Source organism: Schistocerca nitens, chromosome 4 (assembly GCF_023898315.1).
Source record: "Schistocerca nitens isolate TAMUIC-IGC-003100 chromosome 4, iqSchNite1.1, whole genome shotgun sequence".
Classification (NCBI taxonomy): domain Eukaryota; kingdom Metazoa; phylum Arthropoda; class Insecta; order Orthoptera; family Acrididae; genus Schistocerca; species Schistocerca nitens.
The window spans coordinates 242,286,291-242,310,570 of record NC_064617.1 but is presented as its reverse complement, the minus strand read 5'-3'; positions in this window follow the sequence as shown (position 1 = coordinate 242,310,570).

Here is a 24,280-nt window from a genome sequence, read left to right as displayed (position 1 = left end):
AGACATGATCGTGCAGTTTTCTTTGTTGGAAAGGCTGAACTTTCTATTTTTGTCTCTAAAACAAAGACCATGGGCTTGGTATCCTTTCAAATTCGACTTGATCTTCTGATAGAAGTCTCTGGCATTGTTTTTCCGGACGTGCTGGTCGATCTGTTCTAACTGCTGTTACCGTTATTTGTTTTATCATTCCAGCCACATATTAGTCTGTGAGAATTGCTCATTACGGAAATGCTGGAATACTGTAGACCAGATATGATTATCTACCTCTTTCTACCATTCCCACCAACAGTGTGTAGAATCCAAAGTCTGACTCTGTTTTTATTCTACCATCTGACACTTTTATCAACGCTGCTGCAGGCCTTGGAAGAAACTTCATTACGATGCGGCGGATCCTAGCGGCAGGGTTAGCAGCCGTCTGTGCCTCGCGGCTTCTCTCTCTATATTCAGCACTTTTCCGTTAGCGGTTCTCTCTAATTACACACTGCGCTTCGCGCTAATTTTCTGCTCCGCTTGTAACGGCCAATCTTTTAAATGAATAAGGAGGCTGAGCAGGCTTTAACTTCGTTGTAAGCGGCTTTGTTCTTCGGCGAGCGAGCCGGCGACAATTACTCAGCCCAATATTGGGGCCCATGCAGACGACGGACCGCTCGATGGAGATTTCTGCGGACGAGAATGTAGAAGATAAGAGGGGGGAGGAGGAGATGGGGGAGAAATAGCTACAAAGAAGTATAAATGGGTGGTACTGTTTATAAAACAAGTTGCTGATGCGGTCGTCTGCCCACCGTTGCAAGATTGGCTCCTGCTTTTGAGAACAAGACGTGACAGAATGCCCATCCGACCATCCATATTTAGGCTTTACGTCGTTTCCCTAAATCTCTTAAGGCGAATTATTGGATGGTTCCTTTGCAAAGGACTTGTTCAGTTTTCCTTTTCATCTTATCCCTATCTGCACCTGTGCTAAGTCTCTAATGATGGGACGTTAAATTACAGGGACACATTCGGCAGCTGGGTATTATTTCAAGCATATGGCTGGCCATTTCTTTCCATCTCTCTCTCTGTCGTGTGGCAGCTTCGTCGTCGGATGCAAGTCGCTTTAGTTGACGCTATTTAGGCAACTTGCTTGTAGATAATAATGACATAATGGTGAGGACAACACAATATCCAGTCCTCGAGCGGCAGAAATCCCCTACCTGGTAGGGAGTCGAACCTGGGGCCATTTAGTTGACATCCAGCCACGCTAACCCCGCAGCCACCGAGGCGAATATTATTGTCCATTAAACATCAGAAATATTACGAACTAACGAAATTTTACTTAAAGTGCATATATGGTATGGAAGGTGGAATACATGATAAATTTTGTAGATGAACTGGGGAGTTACAGGGTGTGAAACTTAAGTCACAGAGCTGTTACATCTGGCAGCAACAGCGGCTCTAGCGCAGCTGGAAATTAAGTCGAACACAGCTTGGACGACAGAAGAGAGTACGTCAGTCCATGCTGCTTCACCTCTGTGGCACAGTTCATCAATTTTAGCATCCTTTTGTCAGTCAGCTGGTGGTCTTGGCCATACATTCTGAATGGGTGTCAGACCAGGAGACGGCAATCGTCAGGGCAACAGTCTAGCACCTTCTGTATCGAGGTAGGTGAGCACAGCAAGGCCAACATCCTGTATTGCATTATCTTATTGAAAGGTAACGTCACGGAGACTCAAGGAGACTTCTGATATGGCACAAAGTCACCAGCCTTAATGTCCAGAAATGTAATGGGCACTGTCCAAATTATTGGCTATGCGAACCAGAGGTTATTGTGTTCGGTAACCAATGGCTCCCATACCGCTCGCCACGCACTGGGCCAGTGTGACGATGACGAATGCAATATGGCTACATTCATTCTTCTCAGAAGCTCCACACACAGAGACGTCATTGCGAAGCTACACAGAGAACGGAAACTCATCTGAAAAGACGAGATGGTGCCGCTTCTGTGGCCAGTGTTGTTGTGTCCACCATCGTAAGCAGGATTGCATCTCCTGTTGCTTCAATGGAAGCTGCAACACTGGTCACTGTGCTGACAGTTCGTGTTATCTTGACGTCGTAGCACCGACCATTACATGCTTGTTAATCAGAAGCCTATTTCGTGATCGTGCTACATGAGGAGGCTGTATGATTCACCACGGTAGACAGAAAATATGCCTGCCCTCTCGGAAACTAGTCCCGTGAAGCCTCTGGGGTCCTGTATGTAATTGATTATGGCCCTCCTCAAGCCATAAATTCCATATCCGCATGACAGTCGTGAAATCCTGACCGCTGCGAGCACTAGTATAGTGGAAGAACAAACGTAAATCTCAATAGGACGCGATCCTACAGCTCACGAATTCCGACGTGTGCTGGTAGACGTTTATCCATCTAACACCAGGCGCAACACGATCTTCTCACAAACAATAAACGTTCAAATGCGATTTCTGACTGAGATACCCTCAGTGTGATATTCCCTTATATACAGAAGTAGCCTTTTCCCTGATGTTTCGCTTGTGTATGTGTTCAACATGTGTACTGTACACATCTCCAGCTCTCCTTCTCTGGGCCCATTTCCCAGGCCCCATCTTTTCGACAATGTGTTCTCCCGTCTCTCTGTCTGTCTCCCCTAGCCCCTCTCTCTGTCCACTATTCTTTGTGTTAAATATGATTAATTGATTTTTGTTGTTCTTATTCGTGCATGTGTTTGTGTAAGCGTGCTTGTGTGTGTGTGTGTGTGTGTGTGTGTGTGTGTGTGTGTGTGTGTGTGTGTGTGTTTGCAGCAATCATTTTAAAAATTTGACGACCTTTATACAAAATCGTTGCATTATATTTGTGTATGGGCGCTAAAGATATTGCTGTTGTGCACCCTAACACCCATATCATCAGCATCATCCATACTCTCACTGTATATCTCCTCCTCCCTTTCTCTCTGTCAATCACCTCCCCCTCTCTGTTCATCGCCTCCTCCTCCCTCTCTCTATCCATCACCTCTTCCTTGATTCTGTCTGTCGATATCCACCTCCTGCCTTTCTCTGTCCGCCTCACACTCACCTCCTCTGTTAATATGTATGTCCTTAACCTGTCTGTACATAGAGCCCCTGCAAGGGTTGCTGATACTTCATACTACCTGTACAGCTTATGTCCTTCCCTCTCTATCTGTCCATCTCCTCCTTTGCATTCTCTCTGTTTATCTCTTCTTCCCCGCTCTCTCTGTTCATCTCCTCCTACCCAATCTTCCTGTCCATCACCTCCTATGTGTTAGATCTGACATGGCGACTTTTTTTGTTCTCCTCTGTGTGTGTGTGTGTGTGTGTGTTTGTGCATGTAAAATGTTATAAGATGTTTTTGTTTGCAGTTCCAGTTTTAATAATTTTGTTACCTTCATCCGCACTCATCTCATTACATTTTACTATGTACACTAAAGCCCTTGCTTTTGTGTGCCCTCACCATCATCTCATCATCATCCTTATCATAATAATAATAATAATAATAATAATAATAATAATAATAATAATAATCACCCATAGTCTCCCTGTCCATCTCCTCCTCTCCTCTCTCTCCGTCCATCTCTTGCTTCCCTCTCTCTCACTATCTATCTCCTCCCCCTCCCTCTGTATCTATCTGAATGTATAGCCTGAAAGGTATGCTCACACCACCCACACACAACCAAGTCATGCAGTGCAGCCTACATGTCAGAGGTAGAAAACACTTTTCTGTTTGTATCTGTGGTCTTGTAGGAGTTAGGATGTTCTAAACCCCCCAGTGCTGATTTTCATATAGCAAGGAATATATAAGGTACCAAACTAGATTGAAATCGATCCATTTCTATAAGAGGAGATGCTGGACATGAATATACATTTACTTACATACATATATCCACACATACATACATCATATATATATAGATCCTGTTTTACGTGTATAAAAGTGTAGATGACGTTACTCCCACCTACTTTGTATGAATTCGCTGAAATGTTAATTATTTGCATAAATAAGCATCTAGTACATTTTGGACAAATTTTTTTGCATGCCACCTTCATGGTTTTGCAATTTAAATTGCCAGCAGTCTACATGGTTTGCTCCTACTTTTAGTAACTATAAATACATCATTACCGACAGTTAGAAGTAGTCTTTTCCCCCTCTTGCTGTATTGAAAGTAGCATAAAAATCCAACTAAATCGCGTTGTTTAGTTTTAACATATAGATGATTCTTAAATCAAATAGCTTACTTACTCAGGAGCTCTAAATCTATTAATTACAGCACCTAAAACACAAAATAATAAAATTTTGCGATACTGAATTTAAGAATTGGACAAAAAATATTCCGAGACTTTGTTGCCGCTCTTTTACAGCTGATTAATTACGTAGACATTCATATATCTCTCTGCATATTTAAATATAATGTTTTTAGTTCTAAACCTCATGTACAGTTTATTGTGTTAACAGGTCAACAGTATGTCAATATCAGTATTACATCATTAGGGATATCCCTCGAGGTGTCACATGTTACGCCAGTAATATGAATTTATTTCAGTAATCACGACACCTGTATTATTCTTCTTTAACTACTTTCTAGTGCGTGTCTATTGTTGTTCAAATCCATACTCACCATAATGCAAGAAGTCTGATGTAACATCTGTAAATATGGGTAATGTACCCATGAAGGTAGCTCATCACTTGTTGTAAGCGGACGACATTTACTCATAATACACTATTTACAGAAAATATTTGCACAATTGCTCCCATACATTTACTGTATTATAGACTACACTACATGACATGCTGAATCACCTAATGATAAAAGAAATGATTTTATAGTTACTGTGCAACAGTATTTCCTGTTAACAATTCGTTTTTATGCTTCACTGGAATATTAATCTTGAGAATAACATTTTGCTTCGTAATAGGAGGCAATTGAATTAACCAGTGTTTGCTTCCAAAGTAAACTGACAATCGATTGTGAGATTTCCCCAGTGGTGGAGAGTGGTCAAATATTTGCCCGCTCCGGCGCCACATCAAAGTCTAGAGCACAATGCCTTCAGTATCTCGCGCTTCATCTCTATCGATTTTATCACCTTTAATAATTCAGCACTCAGGCTGCCTTGCTCTGTTGAGGGATTAACTGTAGTCCACCTACCTTTGAACGTGCCTCAAGCCCTCATGTTGCTCTCTCCTGCTATGATTTACATGAAGCTAGATTTTGCTCCAGGCTTTGCTTATTGACCAGTTTTTTACAAGGTAAAGTGCCCGCCTACCAACTTGGAAGTTCTTCTGCGATTTTTCCACTGCCTGCTGCTTATATCCCGATAAATGCAGCTTCAAATGAGACTATCGCGTTAAGAAAATGCATGTCGTACAAATATCTGAGAGTACCAATGCATGAGACTAAGAACTGGGATACTGATATAGGTCGCAGGTTCGAAATCTGCCTCGGGCATGGATGTGTGTGATGTCCTTACGTTAGTTAGGTTTAAGTAGTTCTAAGTTCAAGGGGACTGATGACCTCAGATGTTAAGTCCCATAGTGCTCAGAGCCATTTGAACCATTTTTTAGGCTCGGTCACAGATGAAGCAACTGGCATGCTTAAATGATATGGTAAACAACTGAGATAATCTAATTAAATACAAAATTGATAGCTTACAAAACAGTATGACTGCGTTAGCTGGGATTGTGTGACATCATGTGGGATAAATGTCAGGTTGAATTAAGAAGTCACCTCATTAATTTGGTTAATATCCCTGGGAGTATACTCAAAATCTTAGAAGAACATGTGTTCCGGAGAAAACATACGAAATGTCTGCGACTTCCCGCGCATTGAAAGTAATTTCATAGTAAAATTGAACTAAATAGAGCTTTTATAGCCATTCTTGTCACGTTCCATGCCTCAGTGAAAATGAAGGAAACCACGATATATCGGACAGTACAATGTACCGAATGGCACACACTCCGTCGAATAGTGTACCACATTGTGAACTGCATAAAAACTAACACAAATGACAGCACATTATGGCGTTGTTTAACCTTAGCAAAATCATGGCATCTAACTCTAATAGAAAGTACGAGGGTCACTCCAAAAGAAATCCACACAATTTTTGTAAAAATACAGTTTTACTTCAGCATGTGTGAAAGTTTTACAGTGTGTAGATACATCCTTCCCGCTTGTTTTCAAACTTAGTTCAACCAGTTCCCGTGAGTGGCGCCGTCACAGCATGTCTTCAAGATGGCTGCCTAATTGAAGTTCGTCAGAAGCAACTTACTACCATAGAATCCCTGTGCTGTAAAAACGAGACAGTGGGAAGCATCCACAAGACGTTGAAAAAGGTGTATGGAGATGCTGCTGTCGATCGCAGTACAGTTAGTCGGTGGGCAAGCAGGTTACGTGATGAAAGCGGGCACGGCAATATTGAGGATTGTCCTCGCAGACGCAGGCCTCGTACTGCACACACTCCAGACAATGTGCAGAGAGTTAACGAAATGGTGACTGCTGACAGACACATCACAGTGAACGAATTGTCACGCTACGCTGGGATAGGGGACGGCAGTGTTTGCAGAATACTGAAAGTGTTGGCATTAAAAAAGGTTTGTGCCAGGTGGATTCTCAGGATGTTGATATTGGCTCACAAAGAAACAAGAAAAACAGTATGCAGCGAACTTTTGGAACAGTACGAGAATGGTGGAGATGAATTTCTTGGAAGAATTGTGACAGGTGAGGAAACATGGCTCCATCATGTTTCACCAGAGATGAAGAGGCAATCAATGAAGTGGCATCATGCAAATTCACCCAAGAAAAAAATATTCAAAACCAACCCTTCTGCTGGAAAAGTTATGGCTACGGTGTTTTTCTGTTCCGAAGGACTCTTGTTTGTGGACATCATGCCAAGTGGAACCACCATAAATTCTGATGCATATGTGACGACACTGAAGAAACTTCACGCTCGACTGAGTCGTGTTCGATCACATCGAGAAAAGCAGGATGTTTTGCAGTTGCACAACAATGCACGGCCACATGTCAGTCAAAAAACCATGGAAGCGATCACAAAACTCGGATGGACAACACTGAAACACCCGCCTTACAGTATTGACCTGGTTCCATGTGACTATCATCTCTTTGGGAAACTGAAAGACTCTCTTCGTGGAACAAAGTTTGAAGATGATGACTCCCTTGTGTACGCTGCCGAACAGCGGCTCCAACAGGTTGGTCCAGAATTTTACCGTGCGGGTATACAGGTGCTGGTTCCAAGATGGCGTAAGGCAGTGGAGAGGAATGGAAATTATGTGGAGAAATAAAAATATTTTTCCTGAAGGATGTATCTACACAGTGTAAAACTTTCAAATATATAGAATAAAATATGGATTTTTTAAAAAATAGTGTGCAATTCTTTTGGAGTGACCCTAGTATTTAGAGGACTGGCAATTTGTTTACTCAGAAGCAGCTCAAAATCATTGCGACATAGCGATTAGAATTTACAAAATAAAATTTTACAGAGGAAATATGTTTGTCAGATATAAATCTAGACCAGTCCACAATAGAACGACATGTATAAACCGTACCAGTAGACAAAACTGTGGAAGACTGTCTTCAGTCTGTTAATATCACCTGCCACGTCGTTTCTTACGTTTTACATTGCATTTCCTAAAGTCTCGGCAGAAACAAATCCATGAAAGGTGGGACGTTGATTGCCCTCTGTGACTTGTCTTTTGTTTTTAAAAAAATCTGGTTGCTTGTCCCGAAAAAGACATGTTCAAGGCAGACAATTCACAGTGTGAGATTTTGATAGCGGGAATCTGCGTGTAACTGTATCTCGACGTGGGCCCGAACGGCCGCATAAGGCCACAAAGAAGGAAGGAGTCGAGTACGAATGTACAGTGTGTCCCAAAAATGCTACGAAAATCTTCGACGGACCGTAGAGGGTATCTTGAGGAACAAGTAAAGGATAGTAACCTCAACCAACGATGCTACAGAGCGTTGAAGTTACAGGCGCTGGTGCACGCCACTAGACCACCCCTTCTGCAGCAAACGTAACTTTCTACGATGGCGTACCATAGGCGCAACGTGTCGCAATTCGTTTGTTATTCACTGATCACGACTGATTGCCACGATCACCAGTGAAGATGATGGAGGTAGACAGGCCTTATCTCCTATCAACATGATGCTCTGTTGTCCAAAATTGTCATACATCAAGGTGAAAGAGCATCACATTCGTATTTGACAAGGCCTTTCTACGCCGCAACTAACTCCGTCTTCATTATTAGTGATAGTGGCAATCATTCACGGTCACTGAACAACAAGCAACATTGCCAGACGTTTCGGTTGTGATCCGTTAGCGTACAAAGTCACATCTGCTGTCGAAGCGGTGGCCTAGAGACAGACGCCAGCGCCTGTAACTTCGAAACTGTGTAACGTCGTTGGATGAGTTTCCGGACACGGGATCGTATCCTCGATTTGTACCTCAATAAACACTCTGCAACCTCTCGAAGTTCGTCACAACATATCTGGGAGCTCAGTATAAACAATCAATCACATGACCGATCCAGGACCCTTTAGTAATGAACAAATCATCTATGCATCCATAAGCAGCGTTGCAGTTAGTAGCAGCTTAGCTTTTTACTATCTCAAACAGAACACATTAACATCAAGCGCGTGCGCCCATTATTTCGCTCGCTCGGACGAATGTAAGTTCAAAAATGGCGCTGAGCACTATGGGACTTAACTTCTAAGGTCATCAGTCCCCTATAACTTAGAACTACCTAAACCTAACTAACCTAAGGACATCACACACATCCATGCCCGAGGCAGGATACGAACCTGCGACCGTAGCGGTCACGCGGTTCCAGACTGTAGCGCCTAGAACCGCACGGCCACCACCCGGCCGGCCGAATGTTAATACCCAGTGCCAAGACTGCAAACCAACACGACCACTCATGTGGTAAAATTCACCGGAATCTCCTCCTTTGACAGTTGTATTTGTTCTCTGTTATTCAAAACTCTCTCTCTGTCTCTCTGTCTCTCTCTCTCCCTCTCTCCCTCTCTCTCTCTCTCTCTCTCTCTCTCTCTCTCTCCCTCCCTCTCCCTCTCCCTCTCTCTCCAGCGTCATCATAGCTGTCATGCTATGAGGATAACGAAGTTAAAAGTTAAGTCGCTCATATGATCTGTTAACCATTCACTTTGAGTCCAGTTTCGTAGTATGTCAATAATTCTGTTACTTCTTATTTCTTTCAAATTAGTGTTGCTATATCCTCTCACGTTTTCCAGTATCGAAACAAATCGGACACCTCTGCATGTGCGCTGCAAGAACAAACTTTGCCAAGACCTTGCACAGTCGGATACTGGATAGAAAATCAATTTAAAATCCGGGCGTCGTGTTGACACTTGCCATGCCCTCCAATTGGGACAGGCCCCTTCCATATTCGCCGAACGGTATTGCGAAAGCTGTGGAAAACAGCAGAGTGGAGCAGACGCAATATGGATAGGATAATGTGCAAACTGTTTCTCTCTGTGCTAGAAAATCACAGTAAACGGGACTGTCTTCCACACGAGAGGTATGCGCTGCTTTCACTATCAACTGAAACACCGAGATTTATCATAAGCTGGAAACGCATTCAGGGAAACACAAGTTTTCACAGACACTACTTCATACTTGCCCCTATGAATATTTATGTGCGGGTCCTCAATTATTTGAAGGTTACTAAATGATATATGATGACTAAACCAATATCATCTTGTAAGTTGAAATGTCATACTATGAGGATAACGAAGTTAAAGGTCGCTCATATGATCTGTGAAAGTTGTTTAGGTAACACTGTGTCATCTGTGACCTCTTGAAATCCGGTTTTACGAGGTGCGACAATAAAGTAATGAGACTGATGTAAAAAAATGTTGCTTACCGTTTTAGTCAAGTTTAGTGTTGCCTCCTTCAAAGTACGTACTTTCCTTCTGATTGCACACACTTTTTCCAGCGCTTCTGCCATTGATGGTAACGTTTCTGGAAATCATCTTCTGCAATATCCTCCAAGACCCTCGTCACAGCTTTTTGGACATCTTGTGTTGTTTGAAAACGGTACCCCTTGACCGCCGTTTTGACTCATGAAAATAGAAAGAAAGTCCCACGGAGTGATATCTGGTGAATAAGGGTTGTGGTAGCACTGCAATTTGTTTTGAGGTTAAAAATTTCTGTACTGACAGAGCAGTATGGGATAGCGCATTATGGTGATGCAGAATCCAATTATCAGCAATTTTGGCACACACACCAAGAACTCTTTCACGAAGTCTTTCTAAAATTTCTTTGTAATAATATTGGTTAACTGTTTGTCCAGGAGGCACCCACTCTTTATGAACAATTCCCTTAGAGTCAAAGAGGTTGATGGTCGTCCACTGCAGTCTTCACCTTCAACATTCGTTCTGCCTTCACTAAACATTTTATGCCAACGAAAAACTTGAGCTCTTGACATAACCTCCTCTCCAAATGCCTTCTGAAGCTTACCATAAGTTGTCGTCACGTTTCCATCCAATTTAATGCAAAAAGAAATGGCATACTGTTGCGCAATATTATGCGGTTCCATTTCCGTGACGAGAAACAGAAACACGTGTTAACTTATTACAGCACAGCTCACGACTGAGCAGTTGCATCGATGTGCTGCTTGGACTAGAAGCAGCTTATAGGCCAAGGTCAAAGATATTGTGCCCACGCAAGCCTGCAGGGTTGCCACATCTTGCAAAGAAAATAAGTCTCATTACTTTATTGTCGCACCTCGTAAATCCTATCTGGCTGTTAGGGAATGTTTTTAACAAACAGTTAAGGATCCATTACTCTCTTTAATATGATGGAGGCGACTCGTTGGAAAGAAGCTGGAGGAGTGTCTGTTTGCAACATCATACAATTAGATAGTTGTGCCAGATATTAAGGGTGCACTTCTCGCTTTATTCCTCGATAAAAATCAAGAGCTTCCAACAGTTCCACTATTTCCTAGGTCAGGAAAACGGCTGATAGTTGAAGAAGTAAGGGAACATATTGTTGTACACATTGATGCCCACTGTGATCAAAGATTACGAGTATTTAGCACCAGTGATATTAAACGTCAAAACCAATATCATCGACACCTGCCTAATATCGTGTAAGGCCCCTGCGAGCACGCAGGAGTGCCACAAAACGACGTGGCATGGAAGTAGTGCTGGAGGGAATTGACACAATGAATTTTTTTACAGCTGTTCATTAATCCGTAAGCGTACAAGGGGGTGGAGATCTCTTCAGAACAGCACGTTGCAAGGCATCCCAGATATGCTCAATAATCTTCATATCTGGGGAGTTTGGTGGCCAGCGGAAGCGTTTAAACTCAGAGCAGCGTTCCTGCAGCGACTCTGTAACAATTCTGGACGTCTGGGGTGTCTTATTGTCCTTCTGGAATTGTCTAAGTCCGACGGAATGCACAATGGACATGAATGGATGTAGGTGGACAGGATGCTTACGTACGTGTCACCTGTCAGAGTCGTATCTAATCGTCTCAGGGGTCCCATATTAATCCACTTGCACACGCCCCACACCATTACAGAGCCTTCACCGGCCTGAACAGTCGCTTGCTGACATGAAGGATCCATGGATTCATGAGGTTGTCTCCTTGCCCGTACATGTCCATCTGCTCGATACAATTTGAAACGAGACTCATCCGACCAATCAAAAAGTTTCCAGTCATCAACAGTCCAATGTCGGTGTTGATGGACCCAGACCAGGTGTAAAGCTTCGTGTCGTGTAGTCATGAAGGGTGCACTAGTGGGCCGAAAGCGCATATCGATGATGTTTCGTTGAATGGTTAACTCGATGACACTTCTTGATGGCCCAGCACTGAAATCTTCAGCAATTTTCTGAAGTGTTGAACTTCCGTCACGTTGAAAGATTCTCTTCAGTCGTCGTAGGTCCCGTTCTTGCAGGATCTTTTTCCGGCCACAGCGATGTCAGAGATTTGATGTTTTACCCGATTCTGATATTCACGGTACACTCGTGAAATAGTAGTACGGGAAAATCTCAACTTCATCGCTACCTCGAAGATGCTGTGTTCCGTCGCTCGTGCGCCGAATATAACACCACGTACAAACTCACATAAATCTTAATAAGCTACCTTTGTCGTAGCGGTAACAGATCTAACAACTACGCAGGCACTTGTTGTCTTACAAAGGCGTTGCCGACCGTAGCACCGTATTCTGCCTGTTTATGTGTCTGTATTTGAATACGCATACCTATACCAGTTTCTTTGGCGCTTCAGTGTACAAAACGGTACATTGTACCCAGTTGGGACTGCATCACGTGGCAGCCTCATATATACACGGGACATGTCGTGTTATTATAGGTACAGTCGAAATGAGTTCGTAGATGAAAATTATACAAGAGAATAATCCTTGTAAACATAGGCTCCAAAAAGAATGGTTTCCCCGATACAAAGTATTACGGCCGAGTAGATGAACATCTTGTAACAGAGCACACGAGGGTCCGAACTCTAGATACGCACTTCAAGACAAACACATAATTAGAAATTTGTGATAACTTGTATGGGACCAAACTGCCGAAGTCATCGATCCCTAGGCTTACAAACAACTTAATCTAATTTAAACTAACTTACGCAAAGGACACCACACACACACACCCATGTCCAAGTGAGGACTCGAACCTCCGACGGGAGCAGCCGCGCGAACCGTGGCAAGGCGCCAAAGACCGCACGGCTACCCCGCGTGGCAAAACACATTATAACAAGTGGTCCACGCGGTTACCGGTCATGTGAAGGCAGGTTAGAGCACATCCCTTCATCAAAGTTCATAAACGTTCAAAAATCCCACGTGTGTTTCGAATGCACTGACAGCCACCCACAATGCCTTCCTAGAGTTCATCGATACTCTCAAGAAGGGTTAAATGCTATTGATAAGCGATTTCAAACTGATTCTGTGTTTCTAGATTTTCAGAAGGCTTTTCATTCTGTACCTCACAAGCGGCTAGTTGTGAAATTGCGTGCTTATGGAATATCGTCTCAGGTATGTGACTGTATTCGTGATTTCCAGTCATCGAGTAAAACAGAAGTGATTTCTGGCCTTCCCCAAGGTAGTGTTATAGGCTCCCTGCTGTTCCTTAACTATAAAAACGATTTAGGAGACAATCTGAGCAGCCGCCTTAGGTTTTTTGCAGATGAGGCTGTCCTTTATTGCCTAGTAAAGCCATCAGAGATCAAAACAAGTTGCAAAACGACTTACAAAAGATATCTGTAACGAGCAAAAATTGGCAATTGACCCAAAATAACAAAAAGTGTAAGGTCATCCACATGAGTGTTGAAAGAAATCTGTGAAACTTCAGTTACACGATAAATCAATCAAACCTAAGGGCCGTAAATTCAACCAATTATTTAGGACTTACACATAGAGAATGTTATTGAGAAGGCGAACCAAAGACTGCGTTCTACTGGCGGAACACTTAGAAGATGCAACAGATCTACTAAAGAGATTGCATACACTAGGCTTGCCCATCCTCTTTTGGAGTATTGCTGCGCGCTCTGGGATCCTTTCCAGATAGGATTAGTGGAGTACATCGACGAAGTTCAAAGATAATCAACACGCTTTGTATTATAGCGAAATAGGGGAGAGTGTGTCACTGGCACGATAAGGGATTTGGGGTGGACATAATTAAAAACACTGGCGTTTTATTGTTGCAGCTGAATCTTCTCAGCCGGCCGAAGTGGCCGTGCGGTTAAAGGCGCTGCAGTCTGAAACCGCAAGACCGCTACGGTCGCAGGTTCGAATCCTGCCTCGGGCATGGATGTTTGTGATGTCCTTAGGTTAGTTAGGTTTAAGTAGTTCTAAGTTCTAGGGGACTAATGACCTCAGCAGTTGAGTCCCATAGTGCTCAGAGCCATTTGAACCATTTTTGGATCTTCTCACGAAATTTCAATCGCCGTCATTCTCCTCCTGATGCAAAAATATTTTATTGACGCCTACCTACATAGGGTGAAACGTTCATCACAATAAAATAAGGGAAGTCAGCGCTTGCATGGAAAGATATATATGTTCGTTTTTTTCCACGCACTGTTCCATAGAGAATTATTATTAAGGTCATTCGATGTACCCTCTTCCAGGCACTTAAGTGTGATTTTCAGAGTATCCATGTAGATGTGGAGGTAAATCAGCAGGGCAGGAATACACCAAAGTTTTCTAATATCTCGACACCAAAAAATCCAACGATTTCAAGTCAAGGGACCTTGTAGGCCACGATTGATACAGTTGATTCCCAATCGTTATTTACCAGTGCTTAGGTATCTGCAACGATGGCAAAATCAAACCTAAGCAGTTTGCCATCATCGTAATTTACGCCTTACCAGCAGTGTCTGACATCGGGAGAGTTGAAACACTGGCATGGCTACACTTGTGCATATGCTGTATCCAGGAAACAATTGGTTTTCAGACCTATCACTTTTAGGATTATTTACGTTTTGTTGTCCTCTGCTTGCCGCTTCCGTTTGTACCTACAACAGTCAAACACTCTGTATGCACGCATAAACAAGTACGCTATGGCCTACACCAATATTTCAGATTGTTTTGTAGGGCACACCGTTCAAATGGTTCAAATGGCTCTGAGCACTATGGGACTCAACTGCTGAGGTCATTAGTTCCCTAGAACTTAGAACTAGTTAAACCTAACCAACCTAAGGACATCACAAACATCCATGCCCGAAGCAGGATTCGAACCTGCGACCGTAGCGGTCTTGTGGTTCCAGACTGCAGCGCCTTTAACCGCACGGCCACTTCGGCCGGCCAGGGCACACCGTCCAAGAATTAAAATATAAATATTTTCCCACACGCGTTTCTGGCAAAGGTTATCTGGAAGGTTTCCTTTCGTTGCAGTGCAAGTGCCGGAACTAGAAAATCCCTGCAAATTATTCCCGGTTGACATTTTATGTGCGACACTACCAGATAGCCTGGAATTTGGCTGAAAAGAACTGCCGAATCTCGAGCAGCCCACTTCTCCACTTGGAGCAGAAGAAGAAGAAAAGAAAGCTACGCAAGTCTCGGTGCCTACTACCAAGCATTTTTTAAGTTGTTGACACACATTTCAATACTCGAAACGTCTTTGACGATTGAACCCAGTAGGTTGAAGTGAGGGCGAATATCTGTGTCTGTTCAAGCTATCTACATAACATACATAAGATTTTGTTTGTGCTTTGTGGGTAAAAATTTAAAATTCTAGGACTCAGTCATGAATGAGACCGGAAATTAATGTGTGTCAACAACATTAATGGAGAACAGGATTAGCACTCAGCAAGGAACGGAGGCAGGCTCCGTTACCGAACGATGGCATGGGGGTATGTTTCCAACACGCTTTATAATTCGGAACAAAGACACAGCTAGTGAAGTCTCATCGTTGGCTCAAATGTAATCTCTAGTCGCAGTGTCCATTACGTGTGATTACGTCACTACTTCATGGTCAACTGCTTTCATGATGAAGTTACTGAAGGATATTGTCAAAGGCTCGTATTTCACAGGGAATTAACAAGAGAAGTTCACATACAACATTTGAAACGTCCTCTTTGGAAAATTATAAATTACTGTGCTGGTAAACCTCTTACGTTATTTGATTTTCAAACAGCTGAGCAAAACTGAACGTCCTCAGACATTTCTCTCTTTACTTATTCTGATCGTCAATAAACTGACACACAATATTTCTAGCGCAACGCAATCTGACTTCCAATAATCCCAACAAAAGAATGGCTCTGACTAACAATAACCTATATCTTTCATAAATCACTTACCTCACAAAAATCTTCGTTACTCGAACTACTGCAATACAGCGAGGGCCAATACTGCCAGCTAAATAAAAGATTCTAACTACGGAAGGCACTAACTACTGATAGGCATAGTCAGGAAATCAAAGATTTTGATAGAGAACTAACAATGTATTTACCTTAATAATGTTCAAAAGACATCATATATATACATATATAAGTTCATGACATCCAGTCTTACAAATTTCGTTTTTCTGGCGGACACACGTCCAGATCGTCCTCTCTCAGAATTCTGCCATCTCTCTCCCCACATCCACCACTGCTGGCGGCTCACCTCCAAGTGCACAACGCTACGCACTGTTCACATCCAACTGCCCAGCACTACAATAGCGAATATTCCAACAATGCAAACCAGGCACAGATTACACACAGTACAGTCGAGTGATTTTCATACAGAGCGCTACGTGGCGTTACCAACATAAAAACCTAAACAGCCTACTTACGTATGTAATACATAAAATCTGTTTCGGAAGTTTAGTTTCTTATAGTAAGAATATTTGTGGATACCACTCTTGAAAAGAAAGTTTTGCTCTCACAAGGGGAGGCCGCCAATTGTGAAATTCAGATTCGATTCATACTGTGCATAATAAAAGCTCATGGCCAGAGGTGTAATGTGGCAAAGCACCAAGATGCACTTCTCAGCCGTTGTCGAGAAAATCGACAGTTAAAATAAACCGTTGCGGTGAAATACTCTATACGCTGAATAATTTGCTACAGCATCGTGGCGCAGCGGTAAGCGCTCGGGTTCGTAATCCGAAGGTCGCCGGATCGAATCTCGCGCCATGCAAATTTTTTTTATTATTTGTTTTTTTGTAATTCAAATGTATAAATCCATACACACACACACACACACACACACACACATACATATATATACACTTGAAATAAATCCAATCCATCGTCCACCACCAACTGTCTTCTCCGATTTTTGCCGATATGATACGATACGCGTGGTATGCATCAAACCTGACGAACGATAGAACAATTTTTCAGAATGTCAGTCAGGTGTGTTTCCTAACAGATAATTTAGAAAACAATTGTTCTCGTAAAAACGCATCGTTTATGAGATGTGCTCGATGTCGTGCTGTTTTCTGCTTTCCATGTTTCTATGATAACTATCACTCTGGTTCGTGCGATACTCCAGCTACTTTTGGTCACTAATTGTTAATTATGTGCGAGTGTATACCGAACTTATCAATAAATTGTATCCACTTGAATATTATTTATGATATTGTGTTTTATTTCAAGTTTTATTTTTCCACCACAAACGACTTTCAACAACTTATCATATGCATAACTGTTGCAACTGATTGCCGGGAAGTGTGTGTGTGTATATATATACATTTGAATTACAAGAAAGCAAATAATAAAAAAAGTTGCATGGTGCGAGATTCGATCCGGCGACCTTCGGGTTACGAACCAGAGCGCTTACCGCTGCGCCACGACGCTGTAGAAAACTAATCATCGTAGAGAGTATTTCACCGCAACGGTTTCTTTTAACTGTCGATTTTCTCGACAACGGCTGATAAGTGCATCTTGGTGCTTTGCCACATTACACCTCTGGCCATCAGCTTTTATTATGCGCAGTATGCATCGAATCTGAGTTTCACAATTGGCGGCCTCCCCATGTCAGAAGTAATTCCGATTTGTATTGGTAGCAGCTACAATTATTCATCATTGCTGTTACTAACAAATATACGGAAAGCGACAAATCAAACAAGGAGCTGGCCAAAATACGCAAACATAGCGAGAAATCCATGCTTGAAAATTAATACCGATGGTAGCTAAGCCTGCAAGTTGCGCTGTCGTAGATGACGGCGAACTGCACTTGTGCGATGTCCTCAATACGTTCTAATCGTCAGTCTTGTTCAGAACAGCGTTCTGTTTAGTTGTGCGTGCATTATGTCGGAGCTAACTGAATTTGAACGTGGGAAAATTGTTGGTACGTGTCTGGTGGGTGCTTCCGTAACCAAGGAAGCCGAAGTCTTTGGTGTTTTCCGGCCGCTGTGACCGATGTGTTCTAGGCGCTTCAGTCCGGAACCGCCCTGCTGCTAGGGTCGCAGGTTTGAATCCTGCCTAGGGCATGTATGTGTGTGATGTCCTTAGGTTAGTTAGGTTTAAGTATTTCTAAGTTCTAGGGGACTGATGACCTCAGATGTTAAGTCCCATAGTTCTTAGAGCCATTTGAATTTCTTTGGTGTTTCAAGAGGCACCGCATCGAAGATTCGTACTGCATACAGGGAAAACGGAAAGACATCATCCGCTAAGTCACAACGCGGGCGGAGCTATCGTGACAGTCGGTCACGGAAGAGCATTGTGATGAAATATTAGGTGATGACTGCTGCAAACGTCACTCCATAACTGAATGTTGCACTCGCGAACCCTGTCAGCAACAAAACAACATAAAGGGAATTTGCAAGGCGAGGTGGGATCCAAAACCTCTCATAAGTGATGCAGAATCCCGTAACAGGGAAACGTGGTGCCGAAGTCGTAAAACCTGGAATACTGAGCAATGGAAAAGTGTCATTTGGTTGGATGAGTCCCGTTTCACACTGTTTCCAGCTTAGAGCTGAGTTTACATCTCAAGAGGAAACACGGCGGGGATTCGGTGGTGATGTGAGCAGCCATATCGTGGTATTCCATAGGCCCCCAGATACTTTGCAAGGTCGCATTCCTGCCAAGGATGTGGCTGATCACTTCCATCCTCTGGCGCAATGTTTGTTTCTCATTGGTGATGACGCTGCGTTCTAATACGACAGGGCAGCTGTTCACATAGCTCGTATCATACAGGACTGGTTCTGTGAGTTTTGGGAGCACAAGGATGAATTACGGCACTTTCCCTGGCCATCACAGTCAAGAGATCTCACTAATATGGGGCCTTTGAGGTCTATTCAGAGGAGAAGTGTGCGTCAGCGCTGTCCATCTCCATTATCGTTACCTGGACGTGCCGGTATTTTGCAGGAAGAACGGTACAAGATACCCTTGGAAACCATGCTGGACCCGTATTTAACCATTCGGAGGCGAATGAAAGCTGTTGTGACTGTCAACAGTTTTACTTCTCTGTATGCAAGAGCATCATCCGCGAATAAGACTCCCGAGGGGTACTGCCGAAGTTACTTTCACGTCGGCAGACCTCTCCGTTGAGAGTGACATACAGTGCTCTGTTTGCCAGAAACACTTCAGTACGATCAGACAGCGTGCCAAATATTCCATACGAGTGTATTTTGTTCATCAGGCGGCAGTTCTGAATAATTACACTACTGGCCATTAAAATTCCTACACCACGAATATGACGTGGTACAGACGCGAAATTTAACCGACAGGAAGAAAATGCTGTGATATGCAAATGATTAGCTTTTCAGAGCATTCACACAAGGTTGGCGCCGGTGGCGACATCTACAACGTGCTGACATCAGGAAAGTTTCCAACCGATTTCTCATACACAAACAGCAGCTGACTGGCGTTGCCTGGTGAAAGTTGTTGTGATGCCTCGTGTAAGGAGGAGAAATGCGTACCATAACGATTGTAGCTTATCGCGATTGCGGTATATCATATCGCGACATTGCTGCTCGCGTTGGTCGAGATCCAATAACTGTTAGCAGAATATGGAATCGGTGGGTTCACCAAGGTAATACAGAACGCCATGCTGGATCTCAACGGCCTCGTATCACTAGCAGTCGAGATGACAGGCATCTTATCCACATGACTGTAACGGATCGTGCAGCCACGTCTCGATCCCTGAGTCAACAGATGAAGACGTTTGCAAGACAACAACCATCAGCACGAACAGCTCGACGACCTTTGCAGCAGCGTGGACTATCCGTTCGGAGACCTTGGCGGCGGTTACCCTTGACGCTGCATCACGGACAGGAGCGCCTGCGATGGTGTACTCAACGACGAACCTGGGTGCACGAATGGCAAAACGTCATTTTTTCGGGTGAATCCAGGTTCTGTTTACAGCATCATGATGGTCACATCCGTGTTTGGCGACATCGCGGTGAACGCACATTGGAAGCGTGTATTCGTCATCGCCATACTGGCGTATCACCCGGCGTGATGGTATGGAGTGCCATTGGTTACACGTCTCGGTCACCTCTTGTTCGCATTGACGGCACTATGAACAGTGGACGTTACATTTCAGATGTATTACGACCCGTGGCTCTACCCTTCATTCGATCCCTGCGAAATCCTACATTTCAGCAGGATAATGCACGACCGCATGTTCAGGTCCTGTACGGGCCTTTCTGGATACAGAAAATGTTCGACTGCTGCCCTGGCCAGCACATTCTCCAGATCTTTCACCAATTGAAAACGTCTGGTGAATGGAGGCCGAGCAACTGGCTCATCACAATACGCCAGTCACTACTCTTGATGAACTGTGGTATCGTGTTGAACCTGCATGGGCAGCTGCACCTGTACACGCCGTTCATGCTCTGTTTGACTCAGTGCCCAGGCGTATCAAGGCTGTTATTACGGCCAGAGGTGGTTGTTCTGGGCATTGATTTCTCAGGATCTATGCACCGAAATTGTGTGAAAATGTAATCACATGGCAGTTCTAGTATAATATATTTGTTCAATGAATATCCGTTTATCACCTGCATTTCTTCTTGATGTAGCAATTTTAATGGCCAGTAGTGTAATAATTACAAATAGAAGACAATTGTTATTCGCGAGGTTCGAACCGGTGACTTTACGATTACTAGATTTTTTACGCTACGCCCTTTTTCTGTGATAATAAACTAGAATTGTTTTACAGTTAAGAGCGAGTAGATATTTACTAATTTTTCGAGTTTCTCAGAAGTTTGGCATAATTCTTCAAGAAGTAGTTGTTTAAGAAAGTAATGGCGGGGCGCTGATCAACAATCAGCAAATCGCGCAAGTGTGAATAAAATCGCAAAGAACCAGTCCATAAGGTCATCTCGTTAGTACAATATTCAGACATATAACATTGTACTGAAATTCGTGCGACACTTATCTTTTAACATAGACGACGCTATTGTCGTCCAAATTATGACGCTGCTCTACAGTACGACTAAGTAGTAGTTTTAGGTCACAGTCTACGACAAACGGAAGCGAAACTCTACAGGGCAAAATAAGAGGCCAGTTCAATAAGTAATGCAACACATTTTTTTTCTCGACCAATTTTGGTTGAAAAAACCGGAAATTTCTTGTGGAATATTTTCAAACATTCCCGCTTCGTCTCGTATAGTTTCATTGATTTCCGACAGGTGGCAGCGCTGTACGGAGCTGTTAAAATGGCGTCTGTAACGGATGTGCGTTGCAAACAACAGGCAGTGATCGAGTTTCTTTTGGCGGAAAACCAGGGCATCTCAGATATTCATAGGCGCTTGCAGAATGTCTACGGTGATCTGGCAGTGGACAAAAGCACGGTGAGTCGTTGGGCAAAGCGTGTGTCATCATCGCCGCAAGGTCAAGCGAGACTGTCTGATTTCCCTCGTGCGGGCCGGCCGTGCACAGCTGTGACTCCTGCAATGGCGGAGTGTGCGAGCACACTCGCTCGAGATGATCGACGGATCACCATCAAACAACTCAGTGCTCAACTTGACATCTCTGTTGGTAGTGCTGTCACAATTGTTTACCAGTTGGGATATTCAAAGGTTTGTTCCCGCTGGGTCCCTCGTTGTCTAACCGAACACCATAAAGAGCAAAGGAGAACCATCTGTGCGGAATTGCTTGCTCATCATGTGGCTGAGGGTGACAATTTCTTGTCAAAGATTGTTACAGGCGATGAAACATGGTTTCATCACTTCGAACCTGAAACAAAACGGCTATCAATGGAGTGGCGCCACACCCACTCCCCTACCAAGAAAAAGTTTAAAGCCATACCCTCAGCCGGTAAAGTCATGGTTACAGTCTTCTGGGACGCTGAAGGGGTTATTCAGTTCGATGTCCTTCCCCATGGTCAAACGATCAACTCTGAAGTGTATTGTGCTACTCTTCAGAAATTGAAGAAACGACTTCAGCGTGTTCGTAGGCACAAAAATCTGAACGAACTTCTCCTTCTTCATGACAACGCAAGACCTCACACAAGTCTTCGCACCCTAGAAGAGCTCACAAAACTTCAGTGGACTGTTCTTCCTCATGCACCCTACAGCCCCGATCTCGCACCGTCGGATTTCCATATGTTTGGCCCAATGAAGGATGCAGTCCGTGGGAGGCACTACGCGGATGATGAAGAAGTTATTGATGCAGTACGACGTTGGCTCCGACATCGACCAGTGGAATGATACCGTGCAGGCATACAGGCCCTCATTTCAAGGTGGCATAAGGCCGTAGCATTGAATGGAGATTACGTTGAAAAATAGTGTTGTGTAGCTAAAAGATTGGGGAATAACCTGGTGTATTTCAATGCTGAATAAAACAACCCCTGATTCAGAAAAAAATGTGTTGCATTTCTTATTGAAATGCCCTCGTAAAATAAAATAAAATAAAAATGGGATCTTTGACTGCTGCAGCGATGCTAGCGCCCCAAGTGGCTGCCATGTAGTAACAGAAGAACGGCACGATATCAACTGAGGAATTACTATTTTTAATGCTTTTACTCCCAGATTTCACAGTTACTAAACGGAGCGGTGAATTTTCCAAAATGAACAGGAAAACATAATTGAACTAAATGCCAGTATCTCGTCTCCTACCATCAAAACTTCACAGACGCTCTCCTGCGAACCTTGCAGAACAAGCACTCCTGGAATAAAGGATATTGCGGGGCTTAGCCACAGCCTGAGGGATGTTTCCAAAATGAGATTTTCACTCTGCAGCGGAGTGGGCGCTGATATGAAACTTTCTGGCAGATTGAAACTGTGTAACGTCTCGAAACTCGAACTCGAGACCTTTGCCTTCCGCGGACAAGTGCTGTACCATCTGAGCTACCCAAGCACGACTCACGTCCCGTCCTCACAGCCTTGCTTCTGCCAGTATCTTGAGACGAGATACTGGCAGAAGTAAATCTTTGAGGAAGGGGCGTGAGTCGTGCTTGGGTAGCTCAGATGCTAGAGCAGTTGACTGCGAAAGGCAATGGTCCCGAGTTCGAGTCTCGGTTCGGCACACAGTTTTAATGTGCCAGGAAGTTTCATATAAGCGGACACTCCGCTGCAGACTGAAAATCTCGTTCTGATAGTTGAAGTAATATCCCGCCTACTTCTAATGTTAAAATGTGTTAATATAAGGGTCATTCAAATGAAAACCCAACGTCGGGCACAAGGGGGCCACCTATGGCTCCATTCAAAACTGATCACCACGTGCTCTGAGACACTTATTCCACAGAGAGACGAGAAGTTCAATTCCCGTTTCTTAGATCACCCTTGGCCGCTGATCGATCCACCACCGCACCCACTCTTGAACTTCCTCGTCCGACTGAAACCGACATCCACGTATGTCTTTTTTCAGGTATCCAAAGACGTGAAAATCACACGGTGAAGCATCCGGGCAGTACAGAGGATGTTGCGGCATTTCCCAACCAAACCGCTAAAGCCTAGCCTTTGTCCGATTCATGCAACAGAATGATTCTGTCCGATAGCATTCCAGGGCGTTTGGACTTTATGGAGCATCGCAGTTTCTGAAAAGTGTCTTCATTGCGCTACTCATTGTTGGCAGTTCGACACTCCAGGGCCGGCCGCTGAGACCGAGCGGTTCTAGGCTCTTCAGTCCAGAACTGTGCGACTGCTAAGGTCGCAGGTTCAAATCCTCCCTCGGGCATGGATGTGTGTGATGTCCTTAGGCTAGTTAGCTTTAAGAAGTTCTAAGACTAGGGTACTGATGACCTCAAATGTTGAGTCCCATAGTGCTTAGAGCCATTTTTCGACACTCCTACAGTCGAAAAGAAGGTCATCATGACCTTACCAGAACTTGGGTGTCACAGCTTTGGATTCCTTTAGTGGGGGAAATGTAGTACGTTTCCACTGTTGCTCTCGGGCTGTTCGAATGCTGTCAGATGGAATCATCCTGTTGCGTGATCATTCCCGCTCTCACACTGCCTATCGGACGAGGGCTACGTTTCAGCAATTTGGTTGTGGAACACTGCAACACCCTCCGTAGAGCCCGGATCTTTCACCATGTGATTCTCATATCTTTGGTGGCTTGCCCCCCCCCCCCCCAAAAAAAAAAAAAAAAAAAACAAAGACGTGCGTAGACGTCGGCTTTAGCCAGACGAGGAAGTGGGAGAGTGGACGCTGTTGCGCCTTCGTCAGCGTCGAACGCGTTCTACGAAGCAGGCGTTGATCACCTCCTCTTCCAATGGGATGTATGTCTTAACTCGTGTGATGTACTTTTGAATGGAACCGTTCCAGCGTACCGTTGTGGCAGGTGTTCGGTTTTCGTTTGACTGCTCCCTCATAAAATTTGAGGACTCTGTAACGTATGTGGGTCAACAGTAGTCGAGTCCTAATTGTACCATCGAATATCCCTTTAACATGAGAAATAAAATGTGACCTGATAAGTT